At 46.8% G+C, this 19,215-nt stretch overlaps 1 protein-coding gene and 1 pseudogene across 4 annotated transcripts in view; one reads left to right on the forward strand and one right to left on the reverse strand.

Moving 5' to 3' along the window:
• Window positions 1–8,779, reverse strand: part of AMMECR1L (AMMECR1 like) — a 24,748-nt gene extending 15,969 nt beyond the window's left edge. Inside the window, exons 1-2 of one of the 4 annotated variants that reach the window (XM_017877367.1) lie at window positions 8,659–8,779; window positions 7,086–7,195 (exon numbers count right to left, since the gene is read on the reverse strand). The gene's annotated coding sequence lies outside the window, so the exon portion shown is untranslated. Of the gene's footprint in view, window positions 1–5,485; window positions 5,529–7,085; window positions 7,196–7,712; window positions 8,269–8,658 lie in introns of those variants that run through there. The other 3 variants (XM_017877362.1, XM_017877363.1, XM_017877364.1) reach the window with 3 other exon arrangements.
• LOC108533014 (uncharacterized) lies at window positions 8,404–10,008 on the forward strand (annotated as a pseudogene).
• Window positions 10,009–19,215: the final 9,207 nt, after the last annotated feature.

Below are 19,215 nucleotides of genomic sequence, written 5' to 3' on the forward strand. Positions count from 1 at the left end.
TATATATATATATATATATGTATAAATGTATATATATGTAAAGGGCTTAAAACAGTAACTGCCATGTGGTAAGCATCTATACTTTCAGCTGCTCTTATCATCTGGGTTCTTGTTCCACTGTTCTCTAGGAGGGCAACTCCTGGGTGACCAGTACTTGGCTGTGCATTCTGGGCTTACAGCAGAACTTGCACGGAGTACACACTCTTCAAACAGGGTTTCACTGAATCCTCTAAAGCACTCAACAAGGCAGATGATGCTACCATCATTTTACATTTTACATTGTCCACACTGCCACTAAGTGGCATGCTAGATTTTTTGTTTTGTTTTGTTTTGAGACGAAGTCTCACTCTGGCCCCCAGGCTGGAGTGCAGTGGCACAGTCTTGGCTCACTGCAACCTCTGCCTCCCATGTTCAAGCGATTCTCCTTACTTGGCCTCCTGAGTTGCTGGGACTACCAGCACGTGCCATCACATCTGGCTAATTTTTGTATTTTTAGTAGAGACGGGGTTTCACCATGTTGGCCAGGCTGGTCTCGAACTCCTGAATTCAGGTAATCTGCCCACCTCAGCCTCCCAAAATGTTGGGATTACAGGCATGAGCCACTGCACCTGGGCCAGAGCTAGGATTTAGATCACAATGTATGTATCAGGCTCTATGGCCTGGAACTACAAGAAAGAATGAGTCCTGCCAATAATATCCACTGGATTCAGTCTCTTTCTTTAGGGCAGGATTAAAAAAAAAAAAATTAAATTCTGGACTGGCCGTGGGGGCTCACACCTATAATCTCAACACTTTGGGAGGTCGACTGAAGTGGGAGGATGGCTTGAGCCCAGGGGTTGGACACCAGCCTAGACAACAAAGTGAGACATCTGTCTCTACATAAAATAAATTAGCTGGGCATGGCGGCATGCACCTATGGTCCCAGCTACACAGGAGGCTGAGGCAAAAGGATCACTTGAGCCCAGGAGACCCTGTCTCAAAATAAATAAATAAAAATTTAAATTCTAGGGTATGTTAAGAACTAATCTAACAGCTTATAGAATCTTGCCAACAAAAATGGAGCTGGGAAAAAACTATGAAAAACCAAGCCCAAAGTCAACATCTCAGCCATCCCGTGGAAAATTATCCCCTCATCCCAGGGTCATTTGAATCCGCGATGGGTGTCACTGGCCTGAGTTCTCACTTGACTCTACTTTGTGTGTAACTGTGGGCAGCAAGGTAGAGACACAGGTTGGATGAAGCAGCAGGACCGTATTCCCAGAGAGCTGGTGTTTTAACAGGGCCCTGAGGCTCTGCATCTCTAGAGCCTCAAAATTCAAAAAATCAAAGAGAAAGGATAAAATGCAAAAGCTAAAAAAGCCTTTCATCATTCTCATTACACCAAACCACACCTGAAGGAAAAGCTACATGTCATGAGATGGAGGCAACAACTCACACATTCTCTTCCAGGTGGTATCAGCCACCTGACTGGTGAAACATCCCATAACAGAGCAACAGAAGGGATTTTCAAACACACCAATGCAGATGAACTCAAGTCTAGAAGACTCTGCTGCACACCACATACAATCACTGACCGCAGTGGCAGCTGACGTCTAGTGTTTACAGCTGCCCCACATCTTCCAGCTGTGACTTGCAATGAACAGAACCAACCACAATCTTTGGCCCTTTAGACCCAAGCATTTCTCTGGAGGCCACTAAGTAACCAATTCAACTGACAGTCTCAGTTGAGTCTTAGTGACCAAGAGCAGAGTTAAGATATTTTCCGCATCAAAAATATATTAGAAGGCATTTCTTATAAAGCTTATTCCATAAATTCAAATCTATGGGAAATTTCAAACATGAACAAAGTGGAGAAAACAGTATACTCCACAAATAGTATAATGAGCCCAACATTTAAAAATGTCCAACCTATGGCCTATCTTACTTCATCTATACCTCTGTGCATCACCTACTCTCTCCACCTCCCATCCTTCTACACAATTATTTAAGGCGGGTTTTTGAGGGGGCCAATACTCTACTTATCTGCCAACAAAAAGCAAATATTAACTTGATATAGTTTGCATATTTGTCGCCACCCAAGTCTCATGCTGAATTGTAATCGCCAATGTCAGCTGTGGGGCCTGGTGGGAGCTGACTGGATCATGGGTGGATTTCCACGAATGGTTTAGGACCAACCTTTGGTGCTGTACTCCTGACAGTGATGACAGTGAGTGCCTTCTCTCAAGATCTGGTCATTTAAAAGTGTGTGGCACCTCCCCGCAACTCTCTCTTGCTCCTGTATTTGTTATTTATGTGCCCGCTCCTGCTTTGCCTTCCGCCATGAGTAAAGCTCCAAGGCCTCCCCAGAAGCAGATGCCGCTATGCTCTCTGTACAGCCTGCAGAACCCTGAGCCAATTAAACCTCTTTTTAAAAATAAGTTACCAGTCTCAGGTATTTATAGCAATGTAAAAATGGCCTAATATATAACAACTATAGTCAAAGAATGTAAAGTAAACCAAGCTGCTGGTAATAAACAAAGGCTTCTTAAACATCAACCACTATCAATGAATTTCATCAAAATGTTCTCTTTAGGTTCGAGATTCTCTAGTCCTATTCCAACAATGTAGGTGTCTCATCACAACTAAGTAGTTCCTGACTCGGCTCTCAGCACTGCCCTGCAATGATCAAGAGACACCTGGTCCTCCAGCAGCCCGGCTTTCTGCGTACAGGGTAAGGTACTTCAAACTCATAGCATTCTAATAGATCAGACTATCTGTCTGGTCAGCTAAAAACAAATGCTCCACTTAATGCCATGCTCTACCTCTTCTAAATGTGTGCCCGCCAAACTTCCCTGCCAAACTTGATAAAAGCTACCAAGGATGGTACTGTGAGCGTAGTACAAATTACCGTGAAGCTGGTTCCTCTGAAATAAGAGAAGCCAGGCACAGGAGCTCACGCCTGTAATCCCTACACTTAGGGAGGCAGAGGCGGCTGGATAGCTTGAGCCCCGGAGTTCGAGACCTGCCTGGGCAACATAATAAGACCCCATTCTCCACAAAAACGGAAGGAAAAAGACAAAAAAAGTTTGAAATCAGGTGTAAAAACCCTTGCTTTATAAAAGTATATATAACCAAGACCCTTTCAGGACTCCAGCTGGTTACCCGTACAAAGCTCAGCTCAAGGGCCATGATGAGAGTCCACAGTAGTGATCCCCTTTTCTTCCTGTTCATACGTTAGGACCACCAATAAGAATAAGCTAGTTTAAACTAGGTTTCCACTAGATGGAAACAACACTCATGCTTCAACAAAAAGCTGGCAGAAATCACAGGAACCACTGTTTTACCACCTCTTAAGACCTCCTAACCTTGCAGGTGTCACACAAAGTGTGTCCTCAGTGCTTCAAGTCACCAGCCTTTCTCAGTGATGCTGCGGTGTCCTCATCTGACCTATGCTTGCAGGACGTTCTCTCCTCTCCACCTGATGTACACATTCAAGGGGGCCCTGAACTTCATTAGGGCCCGCAACAAGGGCCCCTCTGTGACTCTTCCGCCCTCTCTGTGGGGACACTGGGCACTGCCCTGCTATTTGAAGCAGCTTACAACTTAAAACCCAGCACTGAACTCAGCATCACCCTGAGCCTGAGAGGCCGCAGGGCATGTTTCATCTTTCACGGCACCTAACGTGGTGCCCTACATACAGTACACACACACACACACACACACACACACACGGCTGATTGTCACCAACAATCTTATCTACACATCTAGTAATTTAAGTTTGCCTGCTGACAGTGGAGTATCGCAGAACCTGGGGATGACTGAATGATAAGGGCCTATTCTTATCAACAATCTCCATTCTATTCAGCCTAAACCAAGGAATAGTTTAATAATTATTCACGGCAAAATGGACAGCCACTGTGGATAATTCATTTTAAAAATTAGGTCAACTATCACCTAAATTCACTTCTTGGTCCAATGTATGCTGGCAGTTGTTGTCCTTAACAGTAGCTGTCAGTTCTGGAACTGGTTTTGGGTGCCATTTCTAGCTGGTTCAAGGCTTTCTTTTGATAGATCAGACAATCTAAACTGTGGTTGGGAAGAATTATTTGTTCCTTTTTGAATGACGGAGCACTTTCAGAACTACCCACTGGAGAGTTTATTTGCCTGGGTGGCCATTTGTGGTTTCAGGGATTAATACAGACTATTTCTCACACACTGCTAGTATTTACAAACCAGGTATTGAGACTGCTATTGACATGAAGATGTGATGATGTCCTCACTCATGTGTCTGGCTGGGCAAAAGGACCTTCCTCTCTCCCTGCAGGTCCCTTCCAAGGCTACTAAGTCCACTGAAAACAATAATTCACATTTTCCCAGAGCAGCTCCCCTCTTCAGGGGACAGAGCCTAGATTCTGAGGTTACAATCTCAGCTCAGATCCCAAGTCTGACTTGCCACGTACCAGCTACGCAACTCAGGCAAGTTTTCACATCTCTGTGGACTTGGGCTCCTGCTACCACAGAGGTTTATTTGTGAGCTGTGAAAGACACGAAAACCACCTGGCAGTTCTGTGGCACATAACTACTATCTAGTAAGTGTCTGCTGTTACCAATACTACCCTACCCCACTGATAAAAGTAGCGTTGGTTATAAAAAGAACACAGCTCTGAGTGCTTATGATGTCTAGAGAAATAACACCCCCATAATGCAATTCCATTAAGAATGGCCTTGTAATCTAAAAGATCATATTATTAACGTGGGCTTATTACTCTCATGACCTTGATGGTTTCCTTCTTTGAAGAGCAATGGCTTCTAATTAATCATCCACTGTTTCTTTTTATTCTGAGATGCCAGAAAACACAGAGAAAAATACTTGGCTGCCTTGAGAGTTGTACAGTTTTATTCCACTAGAGTCCTCATTTAAACTTACAGACATACACTAAAAAAGAGACTAAACCTGCTAAATACGCTATTATTGCAGACATCTTGATAGATATTGAATACCAATTAAAAAAACTGTTGTCAAAGTAGTTAGGTTTACACAACCATCAGATTAAAGTATCTAGAAAAGCCTAAAGGTGGGCGGAAAAAAATCTAGATTCACCTTTTGAAGACATGCCTCAAAACAGCTTATTCGAGGGCACGACCTCATGAAGATTTGCGAGGTGGGAAAAGGCCAAGAAAAGGGGTCTCTGCATTTTCCTCTGTTATCATTTAGCATTCAGATGTTTGCTCAAATCAAGCTTTCCACAAAAGGGAACAAGCTGTTGTTTCCTTTGTGACACAGAGTTGAGTCGAAATTCAATTTAATAATTATATTATGGGTACTGAAATGGCACCTGAGCTATAATTCTGTCCTACTTATGGAACTATTCCAGGAAACAGTCAGAAAAACCCACATACATTCTGGTAACCATACCAAATAATCATTTATTTTTGAAACCCCCAGCATACACACACCCAAAACACTTGGTGTGTGAAAATTTTCCCCCACAGATCACAGACCTACCTATATAATTGTTCCTTTTTGTTTTGGAGACAGGGTCTCCCTCTGTGGTCCAGGCTGGAGTGCAGTGGTGCAATCACGGCTCACTGTAGCCTTGAACTTCTGTGCTCTAGAGATCCTCCTGCCTCAGCCTCCCAAATAGCTGGGACCACTGCCATGTACCACCACACTCGGCTAATTTTAAAAAATTTTTCCTTTTGTAGAGACGGGGTCTCGTTATGTGGCCCAAGCTGGTTTTGAACTTCTGGCTTCAAGCAATCCTCCTGCGTTGGCTTCCCAGTTTTGGGATTTACAGGCATGAGCGACTGTACCCGGACTTTAAAAAAAAAAAAAAAAAGAATGAAGTCTTGCTATGTTGCCCAGGCTAAAGTGGCTATTTATAGGGCTCAAGCGATCCTCCTGCCTCAGCTTCTCAAGTTGCTGGGGCTCCAGATGCATGCCACCATGCCTGGCAACAATAGTTTTTAAGCTTTATAGATTTTCAAAAACATAAAGAACTCTTTTTTTTTTTTTTTTTTTTTTAAGACGGAGTCTCGCTCTGTCGCCAGGCTGGAGTACAGTGGCATGACCTTGGCTCACTGCAACTTCCACCTCCCAGGTTCAAGTGATTCTCCTGCCTCGGCCTCCGGAGTAGCTGGGAACTACAGGCACGCACCACCACGCCCAGCTAATTTTTGTATTTTCAGTACAGACGGGGTTTCACCATGTTGGCCAGGATGGTCTTGATCTCTTGACCTCGTTACCCACCCAACTCAGCTTCCCAAAGTGCTGGGATTACAGGCGTGAGCCACCGCGCCTGGCCGGAACTATACATTTTCATTTCAACTTAGCTTAAAGAAAAACATGTACATAGGAGTCAAAACTTTTTTCGCCTCCCCTCTGTTTTCTATGTGACCTGTAGCAAGGTGCCAGATTTTCTGGGCCTCAGTTTTCATTTGTAAAATAAAACATTTGTCCCCTACATCCGTCAGAGGGGCTGGGGGGCTTCACCGAGAAGTGAAGCCCTCTGAAAACTCTCTCCTAAGTGTTAGCATGCTATCATTAATCAACTTAAGAGGACACAGCAGTCATAATTTTTCCCCAGAACTTTGTGTCAAGTTTACAGTGAAAAACTTTAATTATTTTCAAATCTGTGATGGGATTTTCAGGGAAATATCATCACTATTGCGAATTGAGGACAAAATGTTCCAAAAGTCTTTGAGGACTGAAACTATAGAAAAGAGAACCAATAACTGACTTTGATCAGGAACTGCATTAACCTCTGAGTTAATTACCCTAAAAGTTAAGACAACCTTTTTGGTCATATTGAGAAACGAATTTGGGAAGGGTGGGGAGCCAGACCTTACACACTAGAAATATAAAGGAAAGATCATGCCACGCCACCACCTAGCTCACTCTAACAGGGGTATGGAAAACAAACTTGCATTTTTAAATTATTTTAAAAGGGAATAAATGGAAAAACTTCATCAACATTAGGACCCCCTCACGGAAGTAGAAAAATACGAATGATCAAAATACACCTACATCCCAAAATCCTAGCACACGCCTAAAACCAAACACTACAACGATGCTCTATTCTAAATATGTCCAAGATAATACTCACTGAAAGCAGAAAGTTTGTATTGCCAGAGGAACAGCTACAACAGAGGAGGGGAGCTATTTTGTCTCTGGAACGAATTTTCTTCCTTGGGATTCCATTCCTTCTTCCTGTACCTAAGACGAAAATGGCAGGTGCAGTGAACAAACACCCAGGTAGGGCAGAAGTAAGACACACACGGTTTCTGAAAAACCACAACTCCACAGAGCAATTTCGGGGCGGGGGGTGGGGGGCGGGCACAGCAAATAGCTAGAGAACAGGCTCTCCTTATTTCAAAACCTTTCAAACTCTAAATCTGAGGCAGCAGTGCAGTCCCATGCCCTGAATCATCTCATCCTTAGCGTCATCAACAAGAAGGGAGGATGGTGAAAATCAAAGGTTTGATTTATTGAACTCGAGCATTAAAACTTCCCCACCACCGATGCAGAGCAAAAGTTGCTCTCAAGCCAGGAGAGACCATTTAAAGGCTCTCTGCCGGTTTCAGAACACAGATAAATTTCCCAATCCTCTGCAAAGACAGCACTGAAGAATTACTGGACAGCACGCCAGAGGCAGGGACCTGAGGGCAGGCCATCTTGCTATGCCGGGAGGAGAGGGTCACTGTTGTTGCTGCTAAGAGTCATTCATCCTTACTCTCAGTCTCGAAGAAATCTCTTCCTGATCTCTTCACCAACTCTCCCCACTAGTAGAGAATGCAGCTACTCCCAAAGATGTAAGTAAACAGGAGACTGTTTACATCTCCTGTGGGTGGGAGAGGCCCCACCCACTCTATCCTAGGAGAGGGCAGTGAAAGAGGATAAGGCCCAGAGGGATAAGGGTGAGGGAGCGTGGCAAGGAGAGGAGTTCAGATCAGGACAGGGAATGGAGGAGGGCAAGGAGTGAAGGGCACAACCCACAGCCTGGGAAAGAGAGAGGCATGAAACCCAGCGTGTCAGGTGGACGGATCACGGAACAGGGGTCCAGCGGAGGTTAAGGAAGGAGGGCCCAAGGGTAGGGGTGGGAAAAAGAGAAGAGGAGGAGGAGGAAGCGCGCGTGTGAAGAGTGTTAAGAAAACGACAGGCCAGAGCAGGGAGGGGAAAAGCAGGCCTAGGGAGAGGGTGAAAGGTGAAAAACGAGGGTATGAGGAAAGAGGGTCCGGGGCGCTGGGGAGTTGGGGAGACGATGGAGCGACGGGTAGAGCAGCTTGGGCCGAGCCGCGGGGGTGGAATCCAGACGCCGGGGGGGGGAGGGGGCGGCGGGACGTGGTGGGGGCCACCAGCGGCGCCGGAGACCACAAACTTTACACGAGCCGAGCCCTTCCTGGAGGGAGTGCAGACAAGACCAGGAGCGGGAGCCGAGCCTCATGGCGGCCGGGCACGCGCCGCCCGCGCCTTCCCAGCAGTGCCTCCGACCCCCTGCCCTCCGCTGGGACATGCCTGAGGCCCCCCCGCGCCGGCTCCCACGCTGCCCCGGACTTCGCCCCAGGACCGCGTCTCTCCCGCTACCGCGGCCCGACCCGCGAGACAGCCCGCTGGCAAGGGGCGGCGCCGAGGGAGGCCTGGCCGCAGCGGGGAGGAGGAGGGCCGCGACCCAGTTCCACCTTTTCTCCTGCCAGACGCGGCTGCGGACGGGACTCTCGTGCTCTGCCTCCCTGCTGCTTCATGGAGCCATGCGCCTGGGTGGGGGCTCCAGAAGAAGCTGGGCCCGCGGCGGGCGGACGCGCGCGCGGACGGTGGCGGGGCGAAGGAGGCCGCTGCGGAGGAGGAAGCGGCGGGGGCGGCGGCGGCGGCCGGGAAGAACTAGAGGTATTCCCCGGGCGGCTGGAGGACTGAGTCGAGCCGGGACCCGAGTCCTCCGGTATCCCAGCAGCCACCGGAGGCAGTGAGGTAATGGAGGAAGAATGTAGGGAGTCCTCCAGTGGACCACACTCCCTCTAGCGAGCCGCGGAAACCATAGAGATCTGGGCTCAGACGGAGGGCCGGCCCACTGCTGTCACGTGGCCTCCATCCGTGCGCTTTATTGGCTGATGCTGGCTCTACGGGGTTGAATTTTGGACGCTGCCTGCCATTCGTGGGGCCGAGTTTCAGGCAGTTGGAGTAAAGAGACACATCGGGGGAAAACCGCGAGAAGGCCAGCGTCCCTGACCGGGCGCAGAGCTAGCCGACTAGGGCGCCCGGCTGTCAAGCTGGCCGGCGCAGTGCACGCTGGGCCGCCCCGGAGCGGTCGCAGAGCCCGCCGGGAGTCGTAGTCCGGGACGGAAGCGCGGCATTGTCCGCGACGCAGCTCGGGATCCGGGTCGGGCTGTCTGCTGGGTTGCTGCCGGGCCCCGTCGCGCGTTGGCCACCCAACATTGAGCTGCCCGCGGCTGTTCTCCCTAAGCACCCTCGCTCACGTTGCCTCGCCTCGCCTGACCGGTCGCAGCCTTCGAGACCAGCTTTAAATCGAGCCGACGACTGCCCGGCCCCGCGCGCTGGGAGGTGCGTGGGGTTCGGTGCCAGCCGCTCTCCCCTGGCCGGGCCAGCCTCTTGATGCACCGGGAACGGGCGCGCCCACCCGATTCGAGGGGCGGCAGGGTCCCATCTGTGTCTTTCGCTCCCGAGCCCCCAGCTAGAGTTGGCTTCAGCGGAATGCCTACTGTGCAGGATTATTCAACAAGCCGATTGATCACATTCTTCAGCTCTAGCAGGGCAAAGGCGTCACTCAAAAAGAACATTACAAATTTTTTTTGAAAGAAACCTCGGGGTAAATTTAATTTAAAATACTGATTTTTGATAACATTTGATCTTATGACAGCATTTATTTTTAATTACAGATAGGGTTACACTAAAAGTCATTTCTGACCTGCTTCCTTACCCTTGTGGCTCCAAAATAAACTGTTAGGCCCTGAAGCAAAGGTGAACCCTGTTCTAGAGCAATGTTTTTCTTGTATTAAAAAACGGCCTCATGCTCACATATAGGCTGTTTTGTGTTTTGCTTTTCTGTTGATGCACAAAGGAATCCTTAATATGTCTGTCCTCAAAGACCAAAGACAAGTATCTAGTAAAAAATGCAAATCATATCTAACAGTGAAGCTTTCCAGCAAAAACCTTCTGCTCTAGAATGCATAATTATGCCAGCATAAGATCTACTACTGCAGACTTTTAGCATAATTACCTATAGGCAGCAAAACCCTAGTCAATGGAGTGTCTGGTGCCTCTCAGACCTGGACTTCTCAAAGAGAATGGGTATGGAGGACAAAAAGGAAGAGACAGCTATGCTTTCTGGAACAAGAGATGACTTTTAAAAAAATTCTATAGCAGTCTTCTTAATTCTTGTCACAGACTTGATGTGCTTATCTGCTGTTGAGGCCACGGTTACCAGTTTCTAACCTTCTCTGTCTGAAAAACTAGAAATTAGATACTCATATGGCCTAGAGTCAGAAGTGCAGGAGGCAGAAAGCCAGGGGCCAGTTTTTTTTTTTGTTGTTGTTTTCTGAATAAGAAGGCCAAATCCTGACTTAAAATAATCAAAATAAATTTTACAGAGTGATGGTCTTTCCAGCTGAAAGCCTTAAAACATGGCATCTGGAAGAAGGCCTTAGTGTATTGCTCCCAGGGTGGTGCTATATAGTCATTAAACAGCCCACAGATAAGAGAGTTATCGCTCCCTGGTTATTGGGCTGCCAGGAATTAAATGATGGAACTAAGTTTCACTGGAAACATTCCCAAATTAAAACAAAAACAAGCCTGGCTTTGAGCTGTTGAAAAGGCATTTTACTGAGAGATCCGGATGCTGTTGCTGTTCTTAAATGATGTTGAAAGGCAAAGGGTCAGGACTTTGAAAAAGTCACTTTGAGGTTACCTCACGTAAGCAGCAGCCTGAACTGATGCAGAAATAAACAATGAAATTTTGAACAGGAGAAAGAAACTAAACTGAGGGCAGTGTATGCCATAAATATGGAAGAGGTTGTCTCTTATTTATCTTCTCATTTCCTGTACATAATACCGAAACCTGGTATGTAATAGGCATACAATTATTTGTAGCACAACTGAATAAATGAAGAAGGAAACCAACAAGCAGCGGGCAGATAATATACTCGGGAAAGGAGAACTGCAGAGAAGCTGGGTGGCTCAAGGCCTCTGCATGATGCTCAAATGTCACTCCAATCTGCTATGACGTAGCTGTACCACTCATCCGAATACCCCAGAACAAATTATCTGCCTCCCTTATGTACAACTTTTACCATTTCTTATCTTGAATGGTTATGTAGTAGTGGCTGGGTGCGGTGACTCACGCCTGTAATCCCAGCACTTTGGGAGGCTGAGGCGGGCGGATCACCTTAGGTCAGGAGTTCGAGACCAGCCTCAACGTGGAGAAACCCCGTCTCTACTAAAAATACAAAATTAGCAGGGCATGGTGGTGCGTGTCTGTAATTGCAGCTACTCGGGAGGCTGAGGCAGGAGAATTGCTTGAACTTGGGAGGCAGAGGTAGCGGTGAGCCGAGATCGCACCATTGCACTACAACCTGGGCAACAAGAGTGAAATTCCGTCTCAAAAAAAAAAAAAACAAAAAAGAACATATAGTAATGGTTGAGAGTCCACTGGGGAACCAGCCTGCATAGATTCAGATCCCAGCCCTGACGGTGAATACCTGTGAACAAGTTACATCAGTGACTCAGGCTTATCATCTGTGAAAGGAGGATTATAGTGTTCATGCCTCATAGGGATGTTATGAGATTTAAATACCAGTAAGTCTATACATTATAAACCTTATCAGATTGGCTTGGTGAAAATGCTCAGTAACTGAGCCTCCTGGGCATTCGAATGTTGAGATCAGCATGAAGTTAGCCTGTATACTGGGCATACACATTCTTCTGGATTTGCTCCTTTTGTGAGCAATCAATGAGCTAAAGGCATTTGCTAACCAGTAGGAATGAAGTAAGGTTTCAGACAGGATCTTGGTGGCTGATGTCGATTTTATGTGTCCCATTTGTCCCATTTCTCAACTTGAAGTGAGTCTGGCCTTGGTCTGCATCTGTGCTCTCCCCTCCACACAAGGCAGGCCCAGAGAGACTCCGGAGATGGCCCGTGTCTCCTGTGTGGCCTCCACCACTGTATCCACTTGGGCACTTCAAAGGTGTGATCAGTACTCATCTGATTAAAAGAAATCTTTGTATATACAGATGTCTACATGGGTTGAATATTTCAGAGGTATAAAGTAGTTTAAATAAACAAATAAGCCCTCCAGTGTTTTGTTTGTTAAGCCATGTTACTCTGAGGAGGTTTTCTTTTTCTTTTTCTTTTTTTTGAGACGGGGCTTTGCTTTGTTGCCCAGGTTGAAATGTGGCTGGAGTGCCGTGGCAGCACGATCATGGCTCACTGCACCCCCCTTGACCTCCTTGGCTCAAGCAATCCTCCTGTCTCAGCCTCCCAAATAGCTGAGATCACAGGTACGCATGACCACACCCAGCTACTTTTTGTATTTTTTTGTAGAAAATGGGGTCTCCTTATGTTGTCCAGACTGGTCTCCAAACTCCTGAGCTCAAGCAGTCCTCCCACCTTGGCCTCCCAAAGTGTTGGGATTGCAGGCATTAGCCACTGTGCCCAGCCTGAGAAGATGTGTTTTAAACTTTGTATGTCACTTGGGTATAGAATTTAACATTAACATTTAAAAAGTTCTAAACTTTACTAGGCGCCGGGCGCAGTGGCTCATGCCTGTAATCCTAGCACTTTGGGAGGCCCGAGGCGGGCAGATCCAACGAAGGTCAAGGAGATCGAGACCAATCCTGGCTAACACAGTGAAATCCCGTCTCTACTAAAAATACAAAAAATTGGCCGGGCAGGTGGCTTTCAAGCCTGTAATCCCAGCACTTTGGGGCTGAGGCGGGCGATCACGAGGTCAGGAATTGAGACCATCCCTGGCTAGACATGGTGAAACCCCGTCTCTACTAAAACAATACAGGAAAACTAGCCGGGTGGAGGTGGCGGGCGCCTGTAGTCCCCAGCTACTCCGGGAGGCTGAGGCAGGTAGAATGGCGAAACCCAGGAAGGCGGAGCTTGCAGTGAGCTGAGATCCGGCCACTGCACTCCAGCCTGGGGTGAAGAACGAGACTCCGTCTCAAAAAAAAAAAAAAAAAAAAAAATAGCTGGGCGTGATGGCGGGAGGATGTAGTCCCAGCTACTCAGGAGGCTGAGGCAGGAGAGTGGCGTGAACCCAGGAGGCAGAGCTTGCAGTGAGCTGAGATCGCGCACTGCACTCCAGCCTGGACAACAGAGCCAGAGTCTGTATCAAAAAATAAAAATAAAAAAATAAAAAATAAAACACTAGTACTACCAATGAAATAAATGCAACAGAGTTTGAGAGCTCAAGTCACATATTTATTCTGCAAATACTCTCTAAATGGCTACTCTGTAACCAAACATTTTATATTGCTTTTTTATTGAGAGAGGACATACACATTTAGAATTCACACATCTCAAGTGTACAGCTTGACCAGTTCTTACATTAGTATGCATCCATGGAACCATCATCCAATTTAAAATGTGGAATATTTCTAGCAGCTCAGAAGGTTCTCTTGTGCCTTCTCCCAGTTCCTAATCCCCCCTCAAAAGATACCCATTATTTTGACTTCTATCACCGTGGTATAGTTTTGCCTGCTCTTGAATTCGTGGACGTTCAAATCGACTCCTACAGTGTATACTCTTTTGGGTCTGGTCTCTTGTTCACCATTATGTCCAGGAAATTCATCCCTTTGCTTACGTGCAACTATAGTTCATTCTTTTTCTCTGATGCACACAATACGATGCCATTCAATACATATTGAACAATATGCCACAATTTGTTTGTCCAGCATTATTTTTAAAGCAATCTTGTTCTCCTCCCTGAATCTAGAGATTTAAGCTTTTTACAAGATCTCCTGTTGTTTTACAGCCTCAGTGAGGGACTTGAGATGGAAGGTAGGAAAAGTATGGTTCCTTCATGCACACTAAATGTAGCTCACTCTCAGATTTTCATGATTAAAGATGTTGGGCCGAGGCCGGGTGCAGTGGCTCACGCCTGTAATCCCAGCACTTTGGGAGGCTGAGGCGGGTGTATCACCTGAGGTTGGAAATTCAAGACCAGCCTGGCCAACATGGCAAAACGCCATCTCTACTAAAAATACAAAAATTAGCCAGGCATGGTGGCCCATGCGTGTAATCCCAGCAACTTGGGAGGCTGAGGCAAGAGAATCGCTTGAACCCAGGAGGCCGAGGTTGCAGTGAGCCAAGATTGTGTCACTGCACTCCAGCCTGGGTGAAGGAGTGAAATTCCATCTAAAAAAAAAAAAAAACCAAAAGATGTTGGGCCTAGCATGGTGCCTCACACCTGTAATCCCAGCACTTTGGGAGGTTGAGGCGGGAGGATTGCTTGAGGTCAGGAGCTTGAGACTAGCCTGGACAACATAGTGAGACACTGTCTCTATAAAAATAAGTAAATAAATAAAGATACTTGTATCCACCAGGGTCCAGTCTAGAGGGAGTTATTTCAGAGATAGCAATGCACCTTTGTCTAGCCTCAGGGCTATGCTACATACCCTTCTTTCTGCCGTAATCTTACCTGCGGAAACTTTAAGCCTTCTGACATCCCACAGAACATCACATTGATTCCCAATCACATTGATTCCCAATGAGCAGGAAGTGGTAAGTACTTTGGATTCATTGGAAAACCACATGTGTTCCAGAAGGTAGTAAATAAACTCTAATTCTGATTCCAAGGACTGTATCAGTTAGGGTCCAGGAAGGAAAAACCACACCAGGCATTTCAAACAAAAGGAGATTTTTGGTCCCATGGCTAGAAGGCTGAAAGAATGAAGCAGATGTTGAGGTAACCCAAAAATGAGCAACTGCAGGAAGGAGCTAGCCGCCCTAGGGCTGGGAGAACAAAAAGGAAGAATTAGCATTACTAGCGCCTGGGAACTGGGCGGACAGGTCACCATGGGGCTGGTGCTGAGGACTCTAAGAGGCGCCCTTGGGCCAGTGTTGAAGAGCCTGAGAAGTGGAGAGCTGGAACCTCCTGCACTTGTTGGAGGGGTGCCATCGTTGCTGAAATCAGGAAGAGATGTCCTTTTTCTCCTTCCACTGTCTGGTCTTTCCCCAGCACCTCCCACTGGCGGAATCTAAAAGGAACTCAGGTGGCGAGAGTGTCTGGGAAATGTAGTTGCAGACTTCTGGGCCCAGTGTTGAGAAGAGTGGGCTTGGCCTGAGCAACAATAGGTAAACAAGGGCACAGCCATCACCTCAAAGTGTGACCGAAGTGAGAAGATTGCATCTGGCTCTTCTGGGAATATGCCAGGAGCAGCTCCTTCTGGCTTTGTTGAAACCTTAGAAGTTCTGGACCTACTCCCAATAATGCTGAAAACTCACTGTCCCTAGATTATCTGGCAGATTAGGACTTGCTGTGCTCCTGGCCTCCTGGTTCCTAGCATACAACAGGGGGAGGAAAGAGCCCATCTCAGCCACGCTTTCCCTTCTGAGCCCTCTCTGAGGTCAATGAGATACATTCCAAGAATTAATGCCTTACACATGTTGCAAGGACTCTCCTAATATAGTGAGTTTAAGTTCAGAGAAGGAAACAAATGAGAACAAAAGATTGTTTTATTCTCCCTCACTTTTTTGGTAGGAGGCCTTGATGTGCAGACGTTGATGGGGCAACGATAAGACCAAATAAACAGTTGACATCTAACCCCAGAAGGAGAGCAAGGGACCCAGAAGGAAGAGACTGTGAGAAGCACAAACTGCAGGCATGGACATGATGTGTATAGAGGACAGGACAGCCATGCGCACAGAGGACAGCCATGCGCACAGAGGACAGCCATGCGCATAGAGGACAGCCATGCGTGTAGAGGACAGCCATGTGCATAGAGGACAGCCACACTAAGCTTTGAGGCTTCTGGGGGCAACACAGAGTAACCATTTGAATGGAAATCACTGAACAGACACAGAGAAAGAGAAACCATCCAAACACCAAGTTTGCCTGGTGGCCTGAGGACTCCTGGCTCACTGGTCCCATGTCTCCCCTAGCCCATCAGAATTCATGAAGGCTGGCCAGGCACAGTGGCCCACATCTGTAATCCCAGCACTTTGGGAGGCCGAGGCGGGCGGATCATCTGACTTCGAGACCAGCCTGGCCAACATGGTGAAACCCCAGCTCTACTAAAAATACAAAATTAGCTGAGTGTGGTGGCACATGCCTGTAATCCCAGCTACTCGGGAGGCTGAGGCAGGAGAATCACTTGAACCCAGGAGGCTGAGGTGCAGTGAGTGGGGATCACGCCATTGCACTCCAGCCTGGGTGACAAGAGTGAGACTCTGTCTCCAAAAAAAAAAAAAAAAAAAGAATACATGAAGGCTTTCCTACCACACCATGCATGTGGGACACGTCAGAGTGGGAAGCTCCATGGATCTACAGCAAGGCTGTTCGACTAAGTGAATAAATGGGTGAATTCCATGGACTGAACATGTCAGGAATATTTTCTTCTTAGGGCAGCGATCTTAACTTCTGAAGAAATTGAGTTCCTAAGTCGTAGAACCTTAGAACCCTGGCACACATTTCTGTGGAGAAACAGAGAGCCCAGTCCACACTCGTCTTTCTTCTGACTGACACCAGTCATAGGAAGCAAGGCCGGGGAGAGCACTGGGGCCACGGTGTGTCTGCCCAGAGCAGGGCAGGAAAGCACAGGCACGTGATGCAGCCCTGGGCCCGTCGTCCCGTTTGCGCCGGGAATGAACCAGGTTTTTCTAGCCTCTAAGCACAGAGGTATTTTTGACTCAGCACTGTGAAGAGACGACAATAGCTCAGCTTCTGCCAGCTGCCTGATTTAGACACGAGACCTTCGCTACATATTTCTGTCTCTTGCCCTACTCAGAAGAAGGACTTAAAAATCCCCCAAGACGGAACTGAGTTTTCCTCTCTTCATTTTTTAAAATTACACTATTTGAAGAACCCCAAACAAATAAGGCTTTGGGCCTCCAAGACCATGTAATCCATCGTGCTTGTGTGGAAGAGCTGCCGCCGGTAGAGGTGGCAGGAATGGCCGGGTCACTCAGCAGGTCCCCTGCCCATCTTCCCACCACCCCTTGCCCCATCCCCTGGGAAGGAGGAGGGAGCACAGGCTGCTGTGAGCAGTCATGGTGCCTCTACCTGGAGCCTATATGCACTGTCTTGGGGGCCGGTATTTCCCAGGAGGGCTATTGTGTGTTTCCTTGTCTGTTTCTCTTTCTGGAATAGGAGCTGTTTCCAAATGAACTGAGGATCATTCACCTCCACCCCTCAGCTCTCAGCATAGAGGTGTACACAGGGTACATGCTCAGTACATGTTTAACAGATGTATTTTTAATTATTTTATTTTACTTTTTTTTTTTTTTGAGACGGAGTCTCGCTCCATCACCCAGGCTGGAGTGCAGTGGCCTGATCTTGGCTCACTGCAACCTCCACCTCCCAGGTTCAAGTGATTCTCCTGCCTCAGCCTCCCGAGCAGCTGAGATGACAGGCATGCGCCACCACGCTCGGCTAATTTTTGTATTTTCAGTAGAGATGGGGTTTCACCACGTTGGCCAGGCTGGCCTCGAACTGCAGACCTCAAGTAATCTTCCCACCTCGGAATCCCACAGTGCTGGGATTACAGGCATGAGCCACTGCACCTGGTCTATTTATTTATTTATTTTTGAGATGGAGTTTGGCTCTTGTTGCCCAGGCTGGAGTACTGCCCAGGTGATCTGCCCGCCCTGGCCTCCCAAAATGCTGGGATTACAGGCGTGAGCCACCACACCCGGCCTTTATCTTGTGGTCTTGCTGAACTCACTTATTAGTTCTAGAGGGTTTTTTTTTTGTAGACTCCTTGGGATATTCATGGGAACAGTCATATCATCTGCAAACAGGGACAGTTTTATTTATTGCTTTCCAATCTGTATTCCTTTTTTTTCTTTTCTTTTCTTTTGTGTCATATTGCACTGGCTATTTCCAGCTCCATGTTGAATACATACTTTACTTTGAAAATAGAATTTTAAAAATCTTTTCTTTCTTTTCCAAGTTGCAAAACGCTTTTTCTCCTAAACCATCTTCAGCATTTCAAAAATGCGTCTGTTAGGCTGGGGATGGTGGCTCATGCCTGTAATCCCAGCACTTCGGGAAGCCAAGGCAGGCAGATCACCTGAGGTCAGGAGTTTGAGACCAGCCATGGCCAACATGGTGAAACCCCATCTCTACAAAAAATACCCTGTCTCTACAAAAAATGGTGGTGAGTGCCTATAATCCCAGCTACTCGGGAGAATGAGACATGAGAATCGCTTGAACCCGTGAGGCAGAGGTTGCAGTGAGCTAAGATGACGCCGTTGCACTCCAGCCTGGGCAACAGAGCGAGACTCCGTCTCAAAACAATAAAGAAAAAAAAAAGGCCACAAGACACAAAAATCAACTGTATGCAGTAGTAGTCCTTCAGTATCCATTGGAGGATTGGTTCCAGGATGTGATGCCAAAATCCGCGAATGCTCACATCCTTGACATAAAGTGGCATAGTATTTGTGTATAGCCTACACGTATCTTCCTGTATACTTTAAGTGACCTCTAGATTACTTATGATATCTAATACAACGTAAGTGCCTTGTAAATAGTTGTTATACCATATTGTTTAGGGAATAATTACAAGATAAGTCTGTACGTGTTCAGTACAGATGCAATTTTATTTTCTGAATATCTTCAATACAAAGCTGGTTAAATCCGTGGATGTGGAACCCACAGATATAGATGGCTAACTGTACTAGCTATGAACATGTGGATGCTGAAATTAAAATGTATATCAGTTACAATTGCTCAAAAATTATTCAGGTATAACTCTAACAAAATATGTAAATTTATATAATAAACATTGAAATGCTAATGAAAAAACTGAAAAAAGATCTAGAGAGGGGAGAGACATATCTTATTCATGGATTGGAAGATAACTTAATAGAGATGTTGGATCCTCCCAAATTGATCTATATACATATTTAATGCATTTCTTATGAAAATTCTACCGGCAGGGCGCGGTGGCTCAAGCCTGTAATCCCAGCACTTTGGGAGGCCGAGACGGGTGGATCACGAGGTCAGGAGTTCGAGACCATCCTGGCGAACACGGTGAAACCCTGTCTCTACTAAAAATAC

Source organism: Rhinopithecus bieti, unplaced genomic scaffold (genome assembly GCF_001698545.2).
Source record: "Rhinopithecus bieti isolate Rb0 unplaced genomic scaffold, ASM169854v2 scaffold_10223, whole genome shotgun sequence".
NCBI classification, from domain to species: domain Eukaryota; kingdom Metazoa; phylum Chordata; class Mammalia; order Primates; family Cercopithecidae; genus Rhinopithecus; species Rhinopithecus bieti.